We start from the raw sequence: 20366 nt of genomic DNA on the forward strand, positions 1-20366 counted from the left end.
ATTTCTGTACATCATTTGTATATTTCCTATTGAAGAGAAGGAAACAGTCATAAATTGAGAGAGCAAGGCCCAAGCAGGAAGAGAGACAGAGTGACAGCTGAAACTCTGATTTGCCACTAGCCCAGCTTTTCCCTAATTGGGTAAGTGGTGACCAGGGGCTCAAAATGTGGTCTTGGGCTTCCACATAGTTCTTTGACATTCTTGCTTAGACAGAATCTGGGCTAGCTGGCTTGCCCTGACCAGCTAGGTTCTCGGTACATAAGTTGCAGTGGAGGATGGCTACCTTGACAACCATGTTCTGAGACTACTACAGGTGAGCTCTGAGCACACACAGACACACACAATCAGACAGACTGACATACAGACACACACACACACACAAACATTACTGTCAGGTCTGGAAGTCAGTGCGTGAATCTTGAACTCATGGATGCCTATTTCTGGGAATCTCTCTGAGTATGATGTGTGGACACCAGGACACCATGTTCAGGGATTGTGAGGCCACAGGAGCAATTGCCTTAGCCGGACCCAAAGGGTAGGTGTAAGGAACCGGGTTCATCCACTATTGTTTGGACGAACACAGTTCCCATCTATGGTGAAACACAGCTCTTTCTGGGTACTTTTTGTGATTGGAATCTGCTGCCCTGAGCAGTGGATTGAGAGACTGAAGGCTGAGTAGGCAGCCAAACGTGACTGGACAGGCTCATGCCCCTGAATTCTTAGGGGTTCCCCAGCTTCCCCGTTGGCAGTGTTTGGATGATAGTGAGGCATGGGATTGAATGGGGAACTCAGGAGATTTAGACATGAGAGTCCCTTTGCATATTCATTTTTGCTTAGCCAGAATATGGGCTAGCTGGCTTGCCCTGACCAGCTAGGTTCTCTGTACATAAGTTCCAGGTGAGGCTGGCTACCTTGCCACCCATGCTCTGAGACTACTACAGGTGAGCTCTGAGTATACACAGACACACACAGTCAGACAGACAGACAGAAACACACACACACACACACACATTACTGTCAGGTCTAGTAGTACAGCATATGGTGAAGGCTGGGGCTGTCTGGGGTTTGTGGGCATGAAAGCTGCTGCCTTACAATCTCTACAAGCCAGGTTTGAACCTGTCATCAATGAACACAGTGTAGGAGGTTTTTGAATTCTCATCTCTTTCCAGCAGTAGTGGCTGGTGGGCGGGCCTTCCAGAGGCTGCCCAATGATCGTGCTGCAGGGCCGTGTGGGCGGTGCTTAAGGTTGCAGGCCAATCAATGACTAATGGCCTTGACACTACTGGGTGTATCCTACCACACTGGCCAATGATATTGCTGGCAGGTCTTCGGGGCATGGCCTAGTCCTCTGGCATATCAGAGCATGGCTGGTGCCCTGTCCTGGGCCTTCTGAAGTAAGCGTGACAATGGAAGCTCAGAGCTGGCCTTAAAAGGCTGGGCATGCTTACTGGAAGTGCGAATCAGGGTTCACCCAGGGCCCTGCCTTGCAGAAGATGTCCAGTGTGCATGTGTATAACTCCGTTTGTGTCTGTGCCTCTGTGGAAGTGTGCCTGTGTGTAACTGTGAGAGTGTGTGTTTGTGTGTGCTTGTGTGTGTGTGAGTGAGGGAGAGAGAGAGAAAACAACTGAATCACTGTTGCACAGGTTATATTGTGCAAAACACGTGGCACATTCTGATTTACAGCTCAATATTGACACCATTGTTGCTCTCCTTGGCCCTTAGTCACTTTTCTTATTTTCAGATGTAAAGACAATGAAGAGGGAGAATTTTTTGCCCTGAGGCTTGTACTGGGAACTAGCAGCTGCATTGTCTGTGATGCTAGACTAGGAAACTTGTGGTGTCTGTCCATGTGGAGAGTGTCCTTTATGAGTTCCTTCTCGAGCCTTTTTCGTGAGGTCCGTTTGGAGCTGCATATAGCTAATAATTTGGAGATTTTACTCCTTTGCACAATTCTTTTCCTGATGCACAGTTTCTCTCCAGGTTTTAGCAATCAACTGTCAGAATGTCATATCACATCTATTGTAGAAAATGACTACATCGGTGTCTTGCTGTGTCTCTCTGTGTGTGTGTATATATATATATATATATATATATATATATATATATCATGAAGAGATCTGAAAATATATTTTATCTAGAGACCTGCAGAGCTCTGGATTCGGGTAGTAATGTGGATACACATGGCCCTTCTGAGGCACAGTCATTAGAGACATTTATAACATTTATAACAGTCTCCTTATTCATAAATAATTGTTTTTCTATATTTCTGCTGTAATCAGGTCTTCCTATGGTTTTTGTTTTTATTTTTTATTTTTTTCAAATCTTCCTAGATCATACCCATTTATTTGTATATTTATTTATTTAGTCCCATATCACATGAGGGGTCATTTCTTCTGCCTGATAGATTTTCTCTCATAATTGAAGGGAACTTCTGACAAACAATACATTTCCTTTTGCAGATACTACACACTATTACAACTACTACCCACTGTTTTTGACAGTGACATCCAATGCACAATGGATTAGTATTCCATGGCTCTAAAGAATGCTCACTATTTAACCTACAATATTTCTAACCTCCCAAATATTTATTCTGTTCTTTCTTGTAGGATGAATGGTTTACAGTCAACAGTTACATGTAATAGTGGGCAAGGGGGGTAATTTTTCCCACTTTCCCTATATTTCTGTATATCACTTGTAACTTTCTTATTGAGGAGAAGGAAAGAGTCATAAATTGATAGAGCAGGCCCTAAGCAGGGATAGACAGAGAGACAGCTGCAGCTCTGATTTGCCACTAGCCCAGCTTTTCCCTAGCTGGGTAAGTGGTGACCAGGGACTCAAAATGAGGTCCTGGGCATCCACATAGTTCTCTGGCATGCTTGCTTAGCCAGAATCTGGGCTAGCTGGCTTTCCCTGACCAGCTAGGTTCTTTGTAAATAAGTTGCACTTGGGGTTAGCTACCTTGACACCCATGTTCTGAGACTACTACAGGTGAGTTCTGAGCACACACAGACACACACAGTCAGACAGACAGACAGACAGACACACACACATTACTGACAGGTCTGGTAGTACAGCATATGGTGAAAGCTTGGGCTGTTTGGGGTCTGTGGGCATGAGAGCTGCTGCCTTACAATCTCTACAAGCCAGGTTTGAACCTGTCATCAATGAACACAGTGTAGGAGGTTTTTGAATTCTGGTCTCTTTCCATCTCATCTATTTCTCTTCTCGCCTTCTCTGTCTCTAACTCTCACATGCTCTCACACACTCTGTCTTCAATCATTAATATTTTACTTATATACTTTTTTTACTGACAGGCCCAGATATACAAAGAGAGTTACCAGAGCACTGCTGATCTCTGGCTTTCTGACACAAGCCATATTCTGTCTTTCTTTCTGACACAAGCCATATTCTGTCTCCTCATTTCCATGCCAGTATCACTCAGTGTTTATAATAAAGATATATATACATATATATACACATATATATTTATATATCTGTCATTTTAGAATTGTCGAACTATGTATTTGACCTTAATTCAGAATTACCACATTTATAACAGCCTAGTTTTTCAAAAATAATGGCCATATTGTTGGAGCAGCATTCAATACATATATAAATAATAGAACCTTCCAGTAGCATTTCTAATCGTTTTTCTATCAGCATCCTTATTATAATTATCCTAGCCCAGAACTTCCCTTCTTTTTTTAGTGTAAGCTTCAATACATATGTGTTTGTTTTCTTTCTCCGGCAATCTTAATTTCCTTGGACCCTGATGTGTTAGGGAATTTTTGTAGCAGCCCTCTGTTTCTCAGCAGATGGTTTCTATGTTTCTGCTGTAATCAGGTCTTCTTGTGGTTTTTGTTTTTATTTATGTTTTTATTTTTTCAAGTCCTCCTAGTTCATCCCCATTTATTTGCATATTTATTTATTTAGTCAGGTATCACATATGAGGTCATTCCTTCTGCTTGATCGATTTTCTCGTATAATTGAAGGGAACTTTTGAAGCACAAAACATTTCCTGGAGCAAATAGTACAAACATATGGAGAAGGCTTGGGTTCTCTGGGGTCTGTAGGCATTAGAGCTGCTGTCTTACAATCTCTACAACCCAGGTTTGAACCTGTCATGAATCAACAAAATCTAGGGGGCTTTGACTTCTGGTCTATTTCCAACTCTTCTATTTCTCTTCTCACCTTCTTGTCTCTGACTCTCACAGGCTCTTACTCAATCTGTTTGCACTCAGTCATATTTTACTGATATCCTTATTTTATTGACAGGCCCAGATATACAAAGTGAGTTGCCAGAGCTCTGCTGAGCCCTGGCTTTTTTGTTGGTGTTTTCACCAAGGCTAATTGAGCCTCAGCTTTGTAAGACTCTCTGACACAAGCCATATTCTGTCTCCTCATATCAAAGGCAGTCTCTCAGACTTTATAATAAATATATGCATCCTTATATATATATATATAAATATACATATACATATATCTGTCATTTTTAGAATTGTCAACCTATGTAATTGATCTTAATCAGAATTAACACATTTATAACAGCTTCCTTTTTCATTAATAATTGTCCACATAGCTGGAGAAGGATTCAATACAATTATAAATAATAGAACCTTCCAGTTGCATTTCTAATAGTACAGAACTTGCCTCCTCTCTCAAGTGTAAGCTTCAAGATATCAGTTTCTTTTCATTCTCCTGAAAACTTAATTTCACTGGACTCTGAAGTGTCTCAGAATTTTTAAAGCAGCCATCTGTTTCTCAGCAGATGGTTTCTATGTTTCTGCTGTAATCAGGTCTTCTTGTGGTTTTTGTTTTCATTATTTTTTATTTTTTTCAATTCCTCCTAGATCATCCCCATTTATTTGCATATTTATTTATGTATTTAGTCCTATATAACATGAGGGGTCATTTATTCTTCTTGATAGATATTTCTTATAATTTAAGGGAAGTTTATACTCACAATACATTTCCTGTCATAAATAGTACACACATATGGTGAAGCCTGGGGTTGTCTGGGGTCTGTGGACGAGACTGCTGCCTTACAATCTCTACAACCCAGGTTTGAACCTGTCATGTATGAACAAAGTGTGTGAATTTTTTGACTTCTGGTCTATTTCCAACTCTTCTGTTTCTCTTCTTGCCTTCTCTGTCTCTGACTCTCACTGGCTTTCACTCACTCTGTCTGCACTCGTTAATATTTTACTTATATATTATTTTACTTACAGGCCCAGATATTCAAAGAGAGTCACCAGGGCACTGCTGATCTATGGCTTGTTTTGTTGGCGATTTCACCTAGGTTACTGGAGCCTCAGCTTTGTAAGTCTCTCTGGCACAAGCCATACTCTGTCTCCTCATAGCCTTGCCAGTATACCTCATAGTTTATAATAAAGAACACAGACATATATGTACATATATGTACATATATATCAGTCATTTTTAGAATTGTTGACATATTTATTTGATCTTAATGCAGAATTACCACATTTATAACAGCCTTTTTATTCATAAATAATTGGTCACATAGTTGGAGCAGGTTTCAGTACAATTATAAATTATAAACCTTCCCGGAGCATTTCCAATAGCCTTTCTATCAGTATCCTTATTGTTATTATCACAGCACAGAACTTGCCTCCGACTTCTAGTGTAAGTTTCAATATGTATGTGTTTCTTTTCATTCACGTGAATTGTTAATTTGCCTGGACCCTGAATTGTCGGGGAATTTTTGAAGCAGCCCTCTGTTTCTCAGCAGACATTTTCTATATTTCTGCTGTAATCACGTCTTCCTGTGGTTTTTGTTTTTATTTTTTATTTTTTTCAAATCCTCCTAGATCATCCCCTTATATTTTCATATTTATTTATATATTTATTCCGATATCACATGAGGGGTCATTTCTTCTGCCTGATAGATTTTCTCTTATAATTGAAGGGAACTTTGGACACACAATACATTTCCTTTTGCAGATACTACACACTACTACAACTACTACTGCACTGTTTTTGACAGTGACATCCAATGTACAGTGGATTAGTATTGCATGGCTCTAAAAAATGTTCCCTATTTAACCTACAAACTTTTTAATCTCACAAATATTTATTCTGTTCTTTCTTGGGGGATGAATGGTTTACATTCAACAGTTACATGTAATAGTGGCCACGGGGTTGATTTTTCCCAATTTCCCTGTATTTCTGTACATCATTTGTAACTTTCTTATTGAGGAGAATGAAACAGTCATAAATTGAGAGAGCAAGGCCCAAGCAGGGAGAGAGACAGAGAGACCGCTGCAGCTCTGATTTCCCACTAGCCCTGCTTTTCCCTAGCTGGGTAAGTGGTGTCCTGGGGCTCAAAATGAGGTCCTGGGCGTCCACATAGTTCTCTGGCATTCTTGCTTAGCCAGAAACTGGGCTAGCTGGCTTTCCCTGACCAGCTAGTTTATCTGTACATAAGTTGCAGGTGAGGCTGGCTACCTTGACACCCATGCTCTGAGACTACTACAAGTGAGCTCTGAGCACACACAGACACACACAGACAGACACACACACACACAGAGACACACACACACATTAGTGTCAGGTCTGGTAGTACAGCATATGGTGAAGGCTGGGGCTGTCTGGGATCTGTGGGCATGAGAGCTGCTACCTTACAATCGCTACAAGCCAGGTTTGAACCTGTCATTAATGAACACAGTGTAGGAGGTTTTTTAATTCTGGTCTCTTTTCAACTCTTCTATTTCACTTCTCGACTTCTCTGTCTCTGACTCTCACAGGCTCTCACTCACTCTGTCTGCACTCAGTAATATTTTACTTATATCCTTATTTTATTGACAGGACCAGATATACAAAGAGAGTAGCCAGAGCACTGCTGAGCTCTTGCTTTTTTGTTGTGTTTTCACCTAGGCTACTTGAGCCTCAGCTTTGTAAGTCTATTTGACTCAAGCCATATTCTGTCTCCTCATATCCATGGCAGTATCTCTCAGACTTTATAATAAAGATATACATCCAGATACATATGTAAATGTACATATATGTATATATATGTATATATATATATATGTCATTTTTGGAATTGCCAACCTATGTAATTGATCTTAATCAGAATTAATACATTTATAACAGCTTCTTTGAAGCTGTTATAAATGAATAATTGGCCACATAGCTGGAGCAGGATTCAATACAATTATAAATAATAGAACCTTCCAGTAGCATTTCTAATAGCATTTCTATCAGCAACCTTATTGAAATTATCATAGTTCAGAACTTGCCTCCTTTCTCTAGTGTAAGCTTCAGTACATATGAGTTTCTTTTCATTCTCCTGAAATCTTAATTTCCCAGGACTCTTAAGTGTCTCGGAATTTTTCAAGCAGCCCTCTGTTTCTCAGCAGATGGTTTCTATGTTTCTGATGTAATCAATTCTTTCTTTTTTATTTTTTTAAAAATCCTCCTCGATCATCCCCATTATTTACATATTTATTGATTGATTTAGTCCTATATTCCATGAGAGGTCATTTCTTCTGCTTGGTAAATTTTTATCTTATACTTGAAGGGAAGTTTACACTGACAATACATTTCCTGTCATAAATACTATACACATATGGTTAAGGCTAGGGTTGTCTGGGGTCTGTGGACAAGTGACTGCTGCCTTACAATCTCTACAACCCAGGATTAAAACTGTCATGTATGAATACAGTGTGGGAGGTTTTTGACTTCTAGTCTCTTTCCAACTCTTCTATTTCTCTTCTTGCCTTCTATGTCTCTAACTATCACAGGCTCTCCCTCACTCAGTCTGCACACATTAATATTTTACTTATATATTATTTTACTGCCAGGCCCAGATATACAAAGAGAGTCACCAGGGCACTGCTGAGCTCTGGCTTGTTTTGTTGGCGATTTCACCTAGTTTTCTGGAGCCTCAGCTTTGTAAGTCTCTCTGGCACAAGCCATACTCTGTCTCCACATAGCCATGCCAGTATCCCTCAGAGTTGATAATAAAGATACACATACATATATGTACATATATATACATATATATATATATCAATCATTATATATATCATGCCTGTGCCTCAATGGATGTGTGTGTGACTGTGACAGTGTGTGTTTGTGTGTGTTTGTCTTTGTTTGTGTGTGTGTGAGTGTGTGAGGGAGGGAGAGAGTGAAAGAACAACAGAATCACTGTGGCACAGGTGATTTTGTGCAAAACACAAGGCACATTCTGATTAACAGCTCAATATTGACACCATTGTAGCTCTCCTTGGCCCTTGGTCGCTTTTCTTTTTTTCAGATCTAAAGACACTGAAGAGGGAGAGGTTTTTGCCCTGAGGTTTTTACTGCGAACTAGCAGCTACCCTGTGTGTGTTGACTGACTAGGAGACTTGTGGTGCCTGTCCATGTGGAGAGTCTCCTGGATGAGTTCTTTCTCGAGCCTTTTTCACTCAGTCCCGTTGGAGCTGCATATAGCTAATGATTTGCAGATTTTACTCCTTTGGACAATTCTTTTCCTGATGCACAGTTTTTCTCCAGGTTTTAGCAATCAATTGTTTGAATGTCATATAAAATCCATTGTAGAAAATTACTACATCATTCTCTCTCTCCCTCTCTCTCTCTCTCTCTCTCTCTATATATATATATATATATATATATATATATATATATATATATATATATATATATAACATGTAGAGGTCTGAAGATATTTTTTAGCTAGAGAACTGAACAGCTCTGGATTAGGTTAGTAATTCGGATACACCTGGCCTTTCTGAGCCACAGTCATGAGAGACATCTCACAGAGCCATTTGTATACCTCTTATCACTATACACATCTCTCTCAGCTCAAACTACCACTGCCAAATAATCTACTTCCCTCTTCCTCTTGTTGTCCACCAAGTCCTATCCCAAAACTCTAAATCAATGAAGAAATAGACATAGTGCAGTTCCCTGCACACAGGACAGTCTGAGGCTGGAACAGGGAGATGCAATACGCCAGCCTGCATCTTGGCTGGAGCATCACTAAGACTACTTCCAAATTGGTGACGGGAGGTCAGTTTTGGAGAGTGGGCTGCAGGTCAAGTGTTGCTTCTCAGAGTGGGCTAAGAACAACATGTTTGAAGTGTAACCCTTCCTCACAAACATAAAATAACAATGCCACTTGTAAGAAGTATGCATGGGCATGGAGGGTTTGTCTTCAGTGCTGTGGCACTGATCAACACAGGGCCAGAATTTCAGTCCTTTTTTATCACTGTCATTCTGTCTCCCTGACTGTCTTTATATGCCTACTTCACTGGGCCCTTATTGGTAGTCATGCATCGTGATCTCGGACTTCCTGGTGTTGAAATTTTCCTTTCTTTGCCCTTTGGATTATTTTGTCTCCTGCATATGGCGTAGTACATTGGGGAACTGAGGAGACAGCGATCCTGCTGCAGGTAACAAGCATATGTCAATCTCCAGCTGCAGCTGTCCAGGCCCTCTGTACTTGACTCCCATTCTCCAGGGCCCTGAGGCTGACACTCAGCCTACATGCAGCCCTCCTCAATTGCCAGCACCACACTTGTCCTTATTCCATGAGAGCCTAGATAAAGAGAAGTGAAACTCTATCCACGTGGCACACACATTGTGCTTTCCCTCTATGTAAAGGAGCTGTGGTACTGATGGCCGCACCAGTGTCCAGATTTTCCACGCAAAACAGAAGCTTCCAGGGTTCTGACAGAGGGTGTTTTGATGGGTGTGAAATGTCTTTTCCAAGGGCCTCATGGGGTTGCATATCCTTTTAAAACCTGAAGTTCTTTCTTGTATCTAGGGAATATTCTAACATCTTGCCAGAAGGCCCTCCCAACTAGGAGCACAGCTATCCTGGGGTCAGGAGGTCTGCCAGCCTCCTAGCTCCTGGAGGGATACCTGAGGATGTCCTCAGGGATCAAGTGGCAACAGCTGTTTCCAATTGCCTTTATTAGCAACAGCCAGGCCCTCAGGTGAGGTGCGGGGCTGTGATCTCCACTGGAAGCTCTGAATTCAGCCAATGGAGGCATCCATCTTTCTTTTGTCTGTCCATAGCAAGGGCCCGGGGAGTTTGTGCTTCCTGCAAGCACAGCGACTTTGTATGGGACACTGATACATGCCTACTTCTGGGAATCTCTCAGAGTGTGATGTGTGGACACCAGGACAACATGATCAGGAATGTGTGGCCACAGGAGCAATTGCCTTAGCTGGAGCCAAAGGGTAGGTGTAAGGGATCTGGTTCATCCATTATTGTTTGGTCAAACACTGTTCCCATCTATGTTGAGACACAGCTCTTTCTGGATTCTTTCTGGCCTTGTAATCTGCTGTCCACTGAGAAGTGGATTGGGAGCCTGGACGCTGAGTATGCAGCCAAACGTGACTGGACAGGGTCCTGCCCCTGAATTCTGAGGGGTGCCCCAGCTTCCCTCGTTGGCAGTGTTTGGATGATAGTGAGGCTTGAGATTGAATCGTGAACTCAGGAGAGTGAGACATGAGAGTCCCTTTGCATTTGCATTCTTGCTTAGCCAGAATCTGGACTAGCTGGCTTTCCCTAACCAGCTAGGTTCTCTATACATAAGTTGCAGGTGAGGCTGGCTACCTTGCCACCCATGCTCTGAGACTACTATCGGTGAGTTCTGAGCACACACAGACACACACTGACAGACAGAGAGATATACAGACACACACACACACACACACAAACATTTATATCAGGTCTGGTAGTACAGCATATGGTGAAGCCTGGGGCTGTCTGGGGTCTGTGGGCATGAGAGCTGCTACCTTACAATCTGTATAAGCCAGTTTTGAACCTGTCATCAATGAACACAGAGTAGGAGGTTTTTGAATTCTGGTCTCTTTCCAACTCATCTATTTCTCGTCTTGCCTTATCTGTATCTAACTCTCACATGCTCTCACACTGTCTTCAATCATTAATATTTTACTTATATACTTAATTTACTGACAGGCCCAGATATACAAAGAGAGTTACCAGAGAACTGCTGAGCTCTGGCTTGTTGTGTTGGCGATTTCATCTAGGCTATTGGAGCCTCAGTTTGTAAGTTTTTCTGACACAAGCCATAATCTGTCTCCTCATTTCCATGCCAGTATCACTCATAGTTTACAATAAAGTGATTTTTTTTGCAAAACACTTGGTACATTCTGATTTACAGATCAATACTGACACCATTGTAGCTCTTTTTGGCCGTTGGTCACTTTTCTTCTTTTCAGATGTAAAAACACTGAAGAGGGAGAGGTTTTTGCCCTGAGTCTTGCATTGGCAACTACAAGACGCACTGTGTCTGTTGCCAGACTAGGAAACTTGTGGTGCCTGTGCAAGTATAGAGTCTCCTTGATGAGTTCCTTCTCGAGAGTTATTCACTCTGTCCCGTTGGAGCAGCATATAGCTAATGATTTTGAGATTTTACTCCTTTGGACAATTCTTTTCCTGATGCACAGTTTCTCTCCAGGTTTTAGTAATCAATTGTCTATATGTCATATCGAATCTATTGTAGAAAATGACTACATCAGTGTCTCTCTCTCTCATATATATAAATATATATATATGTAACATGTAGAGATCTGAAAATATTTTTAGCTAGTGACATGCACAGTTCTGGATTAGGGTAGTAATGCGGATACACTGGGCCCTTCTGAGCCATAGTCATGAGAGACATCTCACAGAGCCAATCCTATACCTCTTATCACTCTACAAATCTCTCTCAGCACAAACTACCGCTGCCAAATCATCTACTTCCCTCTTGCTCTTTTTGTCCACCAAGTCCTATCCCAAAACTGTAAATCAAAGAAGAAATATACATAGTGCAGTTCCCTGCACACAGGAAGGCTGTGGCTGGATCAGGGAGATGAAATATGCCAGCCTGCATTTGGCTGGAGCATCACTAAAACTACTTCCAATTTGGAGAGGCATGGGCAGTTTTGGAGAGTGGGCTGCAGGCCAAGTGTTGCTTCTGAGAATGGGCTAAGACCTAGGTGTTCTACGTGTAACCTTTCCTCACAAAGATAAAATAACAATGCCACTTGTAAGAAGTATGCATGGGCATGGAGGATTTGTCTTCAGTGCTCTTGCATTGATCAACACAGGGCCAGAATTTCAGTCCATTTCTGTCACTGACATTGTGTCTCTCTGACTGTCTCTACGTGCCTTCTTCACTGGGCCCTTACTGGAAGTCAGTGCATGCATCGTGAACTAGGACTTCCTGGTGTTGAAATTTTCCTTTCTTTGCCCTTTGGATTATTTAATCTTGTGCATATGGCGTAGTACAGTGGGGAACTGTGGAGGCAGCGATCCTACTGCAGGTAACAGGCATGTGTCCATCACCAGATGCAGCTGTCCAGGCCCTCTGTGCTTGACTCCCATTCTCCAGGGCCCTGAGGCTGACACTAAGCCTAAATGCAGCCCTGCTCACCTTCCTGCACAGCATCCTAGTATTTATTCCATGAGATCCCAGGTAAAGAGAAGTGAAACTCTATCCCCCTGGCACACACATTGTGCTTTCCCTCTATTGGGCTGAATGTAAAGGATCTGTGGTACTGATGGCCACACCTGTGTCCAGATTTTCCATGCAAAACGGAAGCTTCCAGGGTTCAGAATGAGGGTGTTTTGATGGCTGTGAAATGTCTTTTTCAAGTGCCTCATGGGGTTTCAAATACCTGTGAAACCTGAAGTTCTTTCTTGTATCTAGGGAATATTCTCAACTCTGGCTAGAAGTCCTTCCCAACTAGGAGCACCCCTGTCTCGGAGTCAGGAGGTCTGACAGCCTGCTAGCTCCTTGAGGAATTCCTGAGTATGTCCTCAGGGCCCAAGTAGTAAGAGCTGTTTCCAATTGCCTGTATTAGCATCAGCCAGGCCCTTAGGTCATGGGCGGGACTGTGATCTCCACTGGAAGCTCCTAATTCAGCCAATGGAGGCATCCATCTTCCTTTTGTCTCTCCATAGCAAGGGCCTGGGGAGTTTGTGCTTCCTGCAAGGAGAACGACTTTTATGGGACACTCATGCATGCCTACTTCTGGGAATCTCTTGGAGTGTCATGAGTGGACACCAGTACACCATGATAAGGGCTTCTGAGGCCACAGGAGCAATTGCCTTAGCCATATCCAAAGGGGAGGTGTAAGGGGCCGGGTTCATCCACTAGTGTTTGGTGAAACACAGTTCCCATCTGTAGTGAAACACAGCTCTCTCTGGGTTCTTTCTGGGCTTGTAATCTGCTGCCCTTAACAGTGGACTGAGAGCCTGGAGGCTGAGTACGCAGCCAAACATGACAGGCCAGGCTCATGCCCCTGAAATCTAAGGGATGCGCCAGCGTCCCTCATTGGCAGTGTTTGGATGATAGTGAGGCATGGGATTGAATGGGGAACTCAGGAGAGAGAGACATGAGAGTCCCTTTGCATATACATTCTAGCTTAGCCAGAATCTGGGCTAACTGGCTTGCCCTGACAAGCTATCTTCTCCATACATAAGGTGCAGGTGAGGCTGGCTACCTTGACACCCATGCTCTGAGACTACTGTAGGTGAGCTCAGAGCACACACAGACACAGACAGACAGACAGACAGACAGACACACACACACATATTACTGTCAGGTCTGGTACTACAGCTTATGGTGAAGGCTGGGGCTTTCTGGGGTCTGTGGACTTGAGAGCTGCTGCCTTACAATCTCTAAAAGCCAGCTTTGAACCTGTAATCAATGAACACAGTATAGGAGGTTTTTGAATTCTGGTCTCTTTCCAACTCATGTATTTCTCTTCTTGCCTTCTCTGTCTCTAACTCTCACATGCTCTCATACACTGAGTCTTTACTCATTTATATTTTACTTATATACTTATTTTACTGGCAGGCCCAGATATACAAAGAGAGTTACCAGAGCACTGCTGAGCTCTGGCGTGTTATGTTGGCAATTTCACCTAGGCTACTGGAGCATCAGTTTGTAAGTCTTTCTGACACAAGCCATATCTCTCAGCTCATTTCCATGCAAGTATCAGTCAGAGTTTATAATAAAGAGATATATACATATATATAAACATATATATTTATATATATATGTCATTTTTTGAATTTTCTACCTATTGTATTTGACCTTAAATCAGAATTACCACATTTATAACAGCCTAGTTTTTTCAGAAATAGTTGGCCATGTAGCTGGAGCAGTATTCAATACAATTATAAATAATAGAACCTTCCAGTAGCATTTCTAATCGTGTTTCTATCAGCATCCTTATTGTAATTATCATAGCCCAGAACTTCCCTCCTTTTTCTAGTGTAGGCTTCAATACGTATGTGTTTGTTTTCTTTTTCCGGAAATCTTAATTTCCTTGGACCCTGAATTGTTAGGGAAATTTTGAAGCAGCCCTCTTTTTCTCAGCATATGGTTTCTATGTTTCTGCTGTAATCAGGTCTTCTTGTGGTTTTTATTTTCATTATTTTTATTTTTTGAAGTCCACCTAAATCATCCCCATTTATTTGCATATTTATTTATTCAGTCAGGTATCACATGAGTGTCATTTCTTCTGTTTGATATATTTTCTCTTATAATTGAAGGGAACTCTTGATGCCCAATGCATTTCCTGGGGCAAATACTACACACATATATTGAAGGCTTGGGTTGTCTGGGGTCTGTGGGCTTTAGAGCTGCTGCCTTACAATCTCTGCAATACAGGTTTGAACCTGTCATGAATGAACACAGTCTAGGGGGTTTTTGACTTCTGTTCTATTTCCAACTCTTCTATTTCTTTTCTCTCCTTCTCTGTCTCTGACTCTCACAGGCTCTCACTCTGTCTGCACTCAGTAATATTTTACTTATATCATTATTTTATTGACAGGCCCAGATATACAAAGAGAGTTGCCAGAGCACTGCTGAGCTCTGGCTTGTTTTGTTGGTGATTTCACCTAGGCTACTGGAGCCTCAGCTTTGTAAGTCTCTCTGACACAAACCATATTCTGTCTCCTCATATCCATGGCAGTATCTCTCAGAGTTAATAATAAAAATATACATCCATATACATATATAAATACACATATATATCTGTCATTTTTAGAATTGTCGACCTATTGTCTACCTGTGGTTTTTATTATTTTTTAATTTTTTCAAATCCTCCTAGATCATCCCCATATATTTGCATATTTATTTATATATTTAGTCCGATATCACTTGAGGGATCATTTCTTCTGCCTGATAGATTTTCTCTTATAATTGAAGGGAACTTTGGACACACAATACATTTCCTTTTGCAGATACTACACACTACTACAACTACTATTGCACTTTTTTTGACAGTGACATCCAATGCACAATGGATTAGTATTGCATGGCTCTAAAGAATGTTCCCTATTCAACCTACAATGTTTTTAACCTCAAAAATATTTATTCTGCACTTTCTTGGGGATGAATGGTTTACAGTCAACAGTTACATGTAATAGTGGCTAAGGGGGTATTTTTCCCAATTTCCCTGTATTTCTGTACATCATTTGTTACTTTCCTATTGAGGAGAAGGAAACAGTCATAAATGGAGAGAGCAGGGCCAAAGCAGGGAGAGAGACAGAGAGACAGCTGCAGCTCTGATTTGCCACTAGCCCAGCTTTTCCCTAGCTGGGTAAGTGGTGACCAGGGGCTCAAAATGGGAAATCACACATTGTGCTTTCCCTCTTGGGCCGAATGTAAAGGATCTGTGGTACTAATGGCCACACGAGTGTCCATATTCTCCAAGCAACACGGAAGCTTCCAGGGATCAGAAAGAGGGTGTTTTAATGGCTGTGAAATCTCTTTTCCAAGTGCCTCCTGGGGTTTCAAATCCTTTTGAAACCTGAAGTTCTTGCTTTTATCAAGGGAATATTCTCACCTCTGGCCTGAAGGAACTCCCAACTAGGAGCACAGGTATCCCGGGGTCAGGAGGTCTGCCAGCCTGCTAGCTCCTGGAGGGATTCCTGAGTATGTCCTTTGGCCCTGTTACCAAATGGTAACAGGTGTTTACAATTGCCTTTATTAGCAGCAGCCAGACCCTCAGGTGAGTTGCAGGGCTGTGATCTCCACTGGAAGCTCCTAATTCAGCCAATGGAGGTGTCCATCTTCCTTTTGTCTCTCAATAGCAAGGGCCCGGGGAGTTTGTGCTTCCTGGAAGCAGAGCGACTTTGTATGTGACACTCATGCATGCCTACTTCTGGGAATCTCTCTGAGTGTGATGTGTGGACACCAGGACACCATGATCAGGGATGTGAGGCCACAGGAGCAATTGCCTTAGCCAGACCCAAAGGGTAGGTATAAGGGACAGGGTTCATCCACTATTGTTTGGTCGAACAAATTTCCCATCTATGTAGAAACATGGCTATTTCTGGGTTCTTTCTATGCTTGTAAACTGCTTCCCTGAGCAGTGGACTCAGTGTCTGTTGGCTGAGTAGGCAGCCAAACATGACTGGACAGGCTCATTCCCCTGAATTCTGAGGGGTTCCCCAGCTTCCCCCGTTGGCAGTGTTTGGATGATAGTGAGGCATGGGATTGAATTGGGTACAAAGGAGATTTAGATATGAGAGTCCCTTTGCATATGCATTCTTGCTTAGACAGAATCTGGGCTAGCTGGATTGCCCTGACCAGCTAGGTTCTCTGTACATAAGTTGAAGGTGAGGCTGTCTACCTTGCCACCCATGCTCTGAGACTACTATAGGTGAGCTCTGAGCACACAGAGACACAGACAGACAGACAGACACACAAACACACACACACACACACGTACACACACACACACATTATTGTCAGGTCTGATAGTACAGCATATGGTGAAGGCTGGGGCTGTCTAGAGTCTGTGGGCATGAGAGCTGCTTCTTACAATCACTACAAGCAAGATTTGAACCTGTCATCAATGAACACAGTGTAGGAGGTTTTTGAATTCTCACACTTTCCAGGAGAAGTGGCTGGTGGGCGGGCCTTCCAGAGGCTGCCCTATGAGCGTGCTACAGGGCCGTGTGGGCGGTACTCAAGGTTGTTGGCCAATCGGTGACAATGGGACTTGACACTCCTGGGCGTGTCCTAGCACACTGGCCAATTACATTGCTGGCAGGGGTTCTGGGCATGGCCTATGCCTCTGGCCGATTTGAGCATGGCTGGTGCCCTGTCTGCCGGCCTTCTGAAGTAAGTCTGACAATGGGAGCTCAGAGCTGGCCTTAAAAGGCTGGGCGTGATTCCAGGAAGTGCGATGCAGGTTTCAGCCCAGGGCCTGCCTTGCAGAAGCTGTCCAGTGTGATGTGTATAACTCCAACTCCGTTTGTGCCTGTGCCTCTGTGAATGTGTGCGTTTGTGTAAGTGTAAGAGTGAGTGTTTGTTTGAGTTTGTGTGTTTGTCGCACGGAGGGAGAGAGAAAACAGCAGAATCACTGTGGCACAGGTGATTTTGTACAAAACACTTGGCACATTCTGATTTACAGCTCAATATTGACACCATTGTGGCTCTCCTTGGCCCTTGGTCACTTTTCTTGTTTTCAGATGTAAAGACAGTGAAGTGGGAGAGGTTTTTTCCCTGAGGCTTGCACTGGGAAATAGCAGCTGCCCTGTGTGTGTTGTGAGACTAGGAAACTTGTGGTGCCTGTCCATGTGGAGAGTCTCCTGCATGAGTTCCTTCTCGAGCCTTTTTTGCTAGGTCCCGTTGGAGCTGCATATAGCTAATGATTTGGAGATTTTACTCCTTTGGACAATTCTTTTCCTGATGCACAGTTTCTCTCCACGATTTAGCAATCAATTGTCTGAATGTCATATCTCATCCATTGTAGAAAATGACTACATCAGTGTCTTGATGTCTCTCTCTCTCACTATATATATATATATAACATGTAGAGGTCTGAAAATATATTTTAGCTAGAGTCCTGTACAGCTTTGGATTCAGTTAGTAATTCGGATACACCTGGCCATTCTGAGTCACAGTCATGAGAGACATCTCACAGAGCCATTTGTTTACCTCTTGTCACTCTACACATCTCTCTCAGCACAAACTACGGCTGCCAAATCATCAACTTCCCTCTTGCTCTTTTTGTCCACTGAGTCCTATCCCAAAACTGTAAATCAAAAAAGAAATAGACATAGTGCAGTTTCCTGCACACAGGACAGGCTGAGGCTGGACAAGGGTGATGAAATACGCCACCCTGCATTTGGCTGGAGCATAACTAAACTACTTCCAATTTGGAGAGGTAAGGGCAATTTTGCAGAGTGGGCTGCAGGCCATGTTGTTTCTCAGAGTGGGCTATGACCTAGAGGTTCAAAGTGTAAACTTTCCTCACAAACATAAAATAACAATGCCATTTGTAAAAAGTATGCATGGGCATGGAGGGTTTGTCTTCAGTGCTCTGGCACTGATCAACACAGTGGCAGAATTTCTGTCCTTTTCAGTCACTGTCATTGTGTCTCTCAGACTGTCTCTGTGTGCCTTCTTCCCTGGACCCTTCCTGGAAGTTAGTGCATGCATCGTGAACTCCGTCTTCACGGTGTTGAAATTTTCCTTTCTTTGCCCTTTGGATTACTTAGTCATGTGCATATGGCATCACTGTGGCACAGGAGATTTTGTGCAAAACACTTGGCACATTCTGATTTACAGCTCAATATTGACACCATTGTAGCTCTCCTTGTCCCTTGGACACTATTTTTCTTTTCAGATGTAAAGACACTGAGGAGGGAGAGGTTTTGCCCTAAGGGTTGCACATGTGGAGAGTCTCCTGGATGAGTTCTTCTCGAGCCTTTTTCTATCGGTCCCTTTGGAGCATGTTGTAGTACAGAGGGGAACTGCAGAGACAGCGTTGCTGCAGCAGGTTCCAGGCATATGTCCATCTGCAGCTTCAGCTGTCCAGGCCCTCTGTGCTTGACTCCCATTCTCCAGGGCCCTGAGGCTGACACTCAGCCTAAATGCAGCACTCCTCACCTTCCTGCACAGCGTCCTTGTACTTATTCCATGGGAGACCAGGTGAAGAGAAGTGAAACTCTATCCCCCTGGCACACACATTGTGCTTTTCCTCTATTAAGCCGAATGTAAAGGATCTGTTGTACTGATGGACACACCAGTGTCCAGATTTTCCATGCAAAATGGGAGCTTCCAGGGTTCTGAAAGAGGGTGTTTTGATGGCTGTGAAATGTCTTCTCCAAGTGCCTCATGGGGTTTTCAATCCTTTTGAAACCTGAAGTTCTTTCTTGTATCTAGGGAATATTCTCACCTCTGGCCAGATGGGCCGCCCAACTCGGAGCACATCTATCCCGGCATCAGGATGTCGGCCAGCCTGCTAGCTCCCGGAGGGATTCCCGAGTATGTCCTCAGGGCCCAAGTGGTAACATGCTTTTCCAATTGCCTTTATTAGCAGCATCCAGGCCCTCAGGTGAGGGGCGGGGCTGTGATCTCCACTGGAAGCTCTGAATTCAGCCAATGGAGGCATCCATCTTTCTTTTGTCTGTCCATTGCAAGCGCCCGGGGAGTTTGTGCTTCCTGCAAGCAGAGAGACTTTGTATGGGACACTCATGCATGCCTACTTCTGGGAATCTCTCTGAGTGTGATGTGTGGACACCAGCTTCCCCAGGATGATAGATAGTGAGGCATGGGGTTGAATTGGGAACTTAGGAGATTTCGACATGAGAGTCCCTTTGCATATGCATTCTTGCCTAGCTAGAATCTGTGCTAGTTGGCTTGCCCTGACCAGCTAGGTTCTGTGTACATAAGTTGCAGGTGAGGCTGGCTACCTTGCCACCCCTGCTCTGAGACTAGGAAACTTGTGGTGCCTGTCCATGTGGAGAGTCTCCTGGATGAGTTCCTTTTCGAGCCTTTTTAGATTGGTCCTGATGGAGCTGCGAATAGCTAATGATTTGTCAGTATTTACTCCTTTGGACAATTCTTTCCCTGATGCACAGTTTCTCTCGAAGATATAGCAATCAATTGTCTGAATGTCATATCGAATCCATTGTAGAAAATGACTACATCACTTTCTCTCTCTCTCTCTCTCTCTCTCTATATATATATATATATATATATATGTATACACACACACACACACACACACACACACACACACATATATATATATATATATATATATATATATATGTAACATTTAGAGGTCTGAAAATATTTTTTAGCTAGAGACCTGCACAGCACTGGATTAGAGTAGTAAAGTGGATACACCTGGCCGTTCTGAGCCACAGTCAAGAGACATCTCACAGAGCCATATCGTTTATCACTCTACAGATCTCTATCAGCACAAACTACAGCTGCCAAATCATGTACTTCCGTCTTGCTCATTTTGTCCACCGAGTCCTATCCAAAAACTGTAAATCAAAGAAGAAATAGACATAGTGCAGTTCCCTGCACACAGGATAGGCTGAGGCTGGACCACGGAGA

Source organism: Erinaceus europaeus, chromosome 6 (assembly GCF_950295315.1).
Source record: "Erinaceus europaeus chromosome 6, mEriEur2.1, whole genome shotgun sequence".
Classification (NCBI taxonomy): domain Eukaryota; kingdom Metazoa; phylum Chordata; class Mammalia; order Eulipotyphla; family Erinaceidae; genus Erinaceus; species Erinaceus europaeus.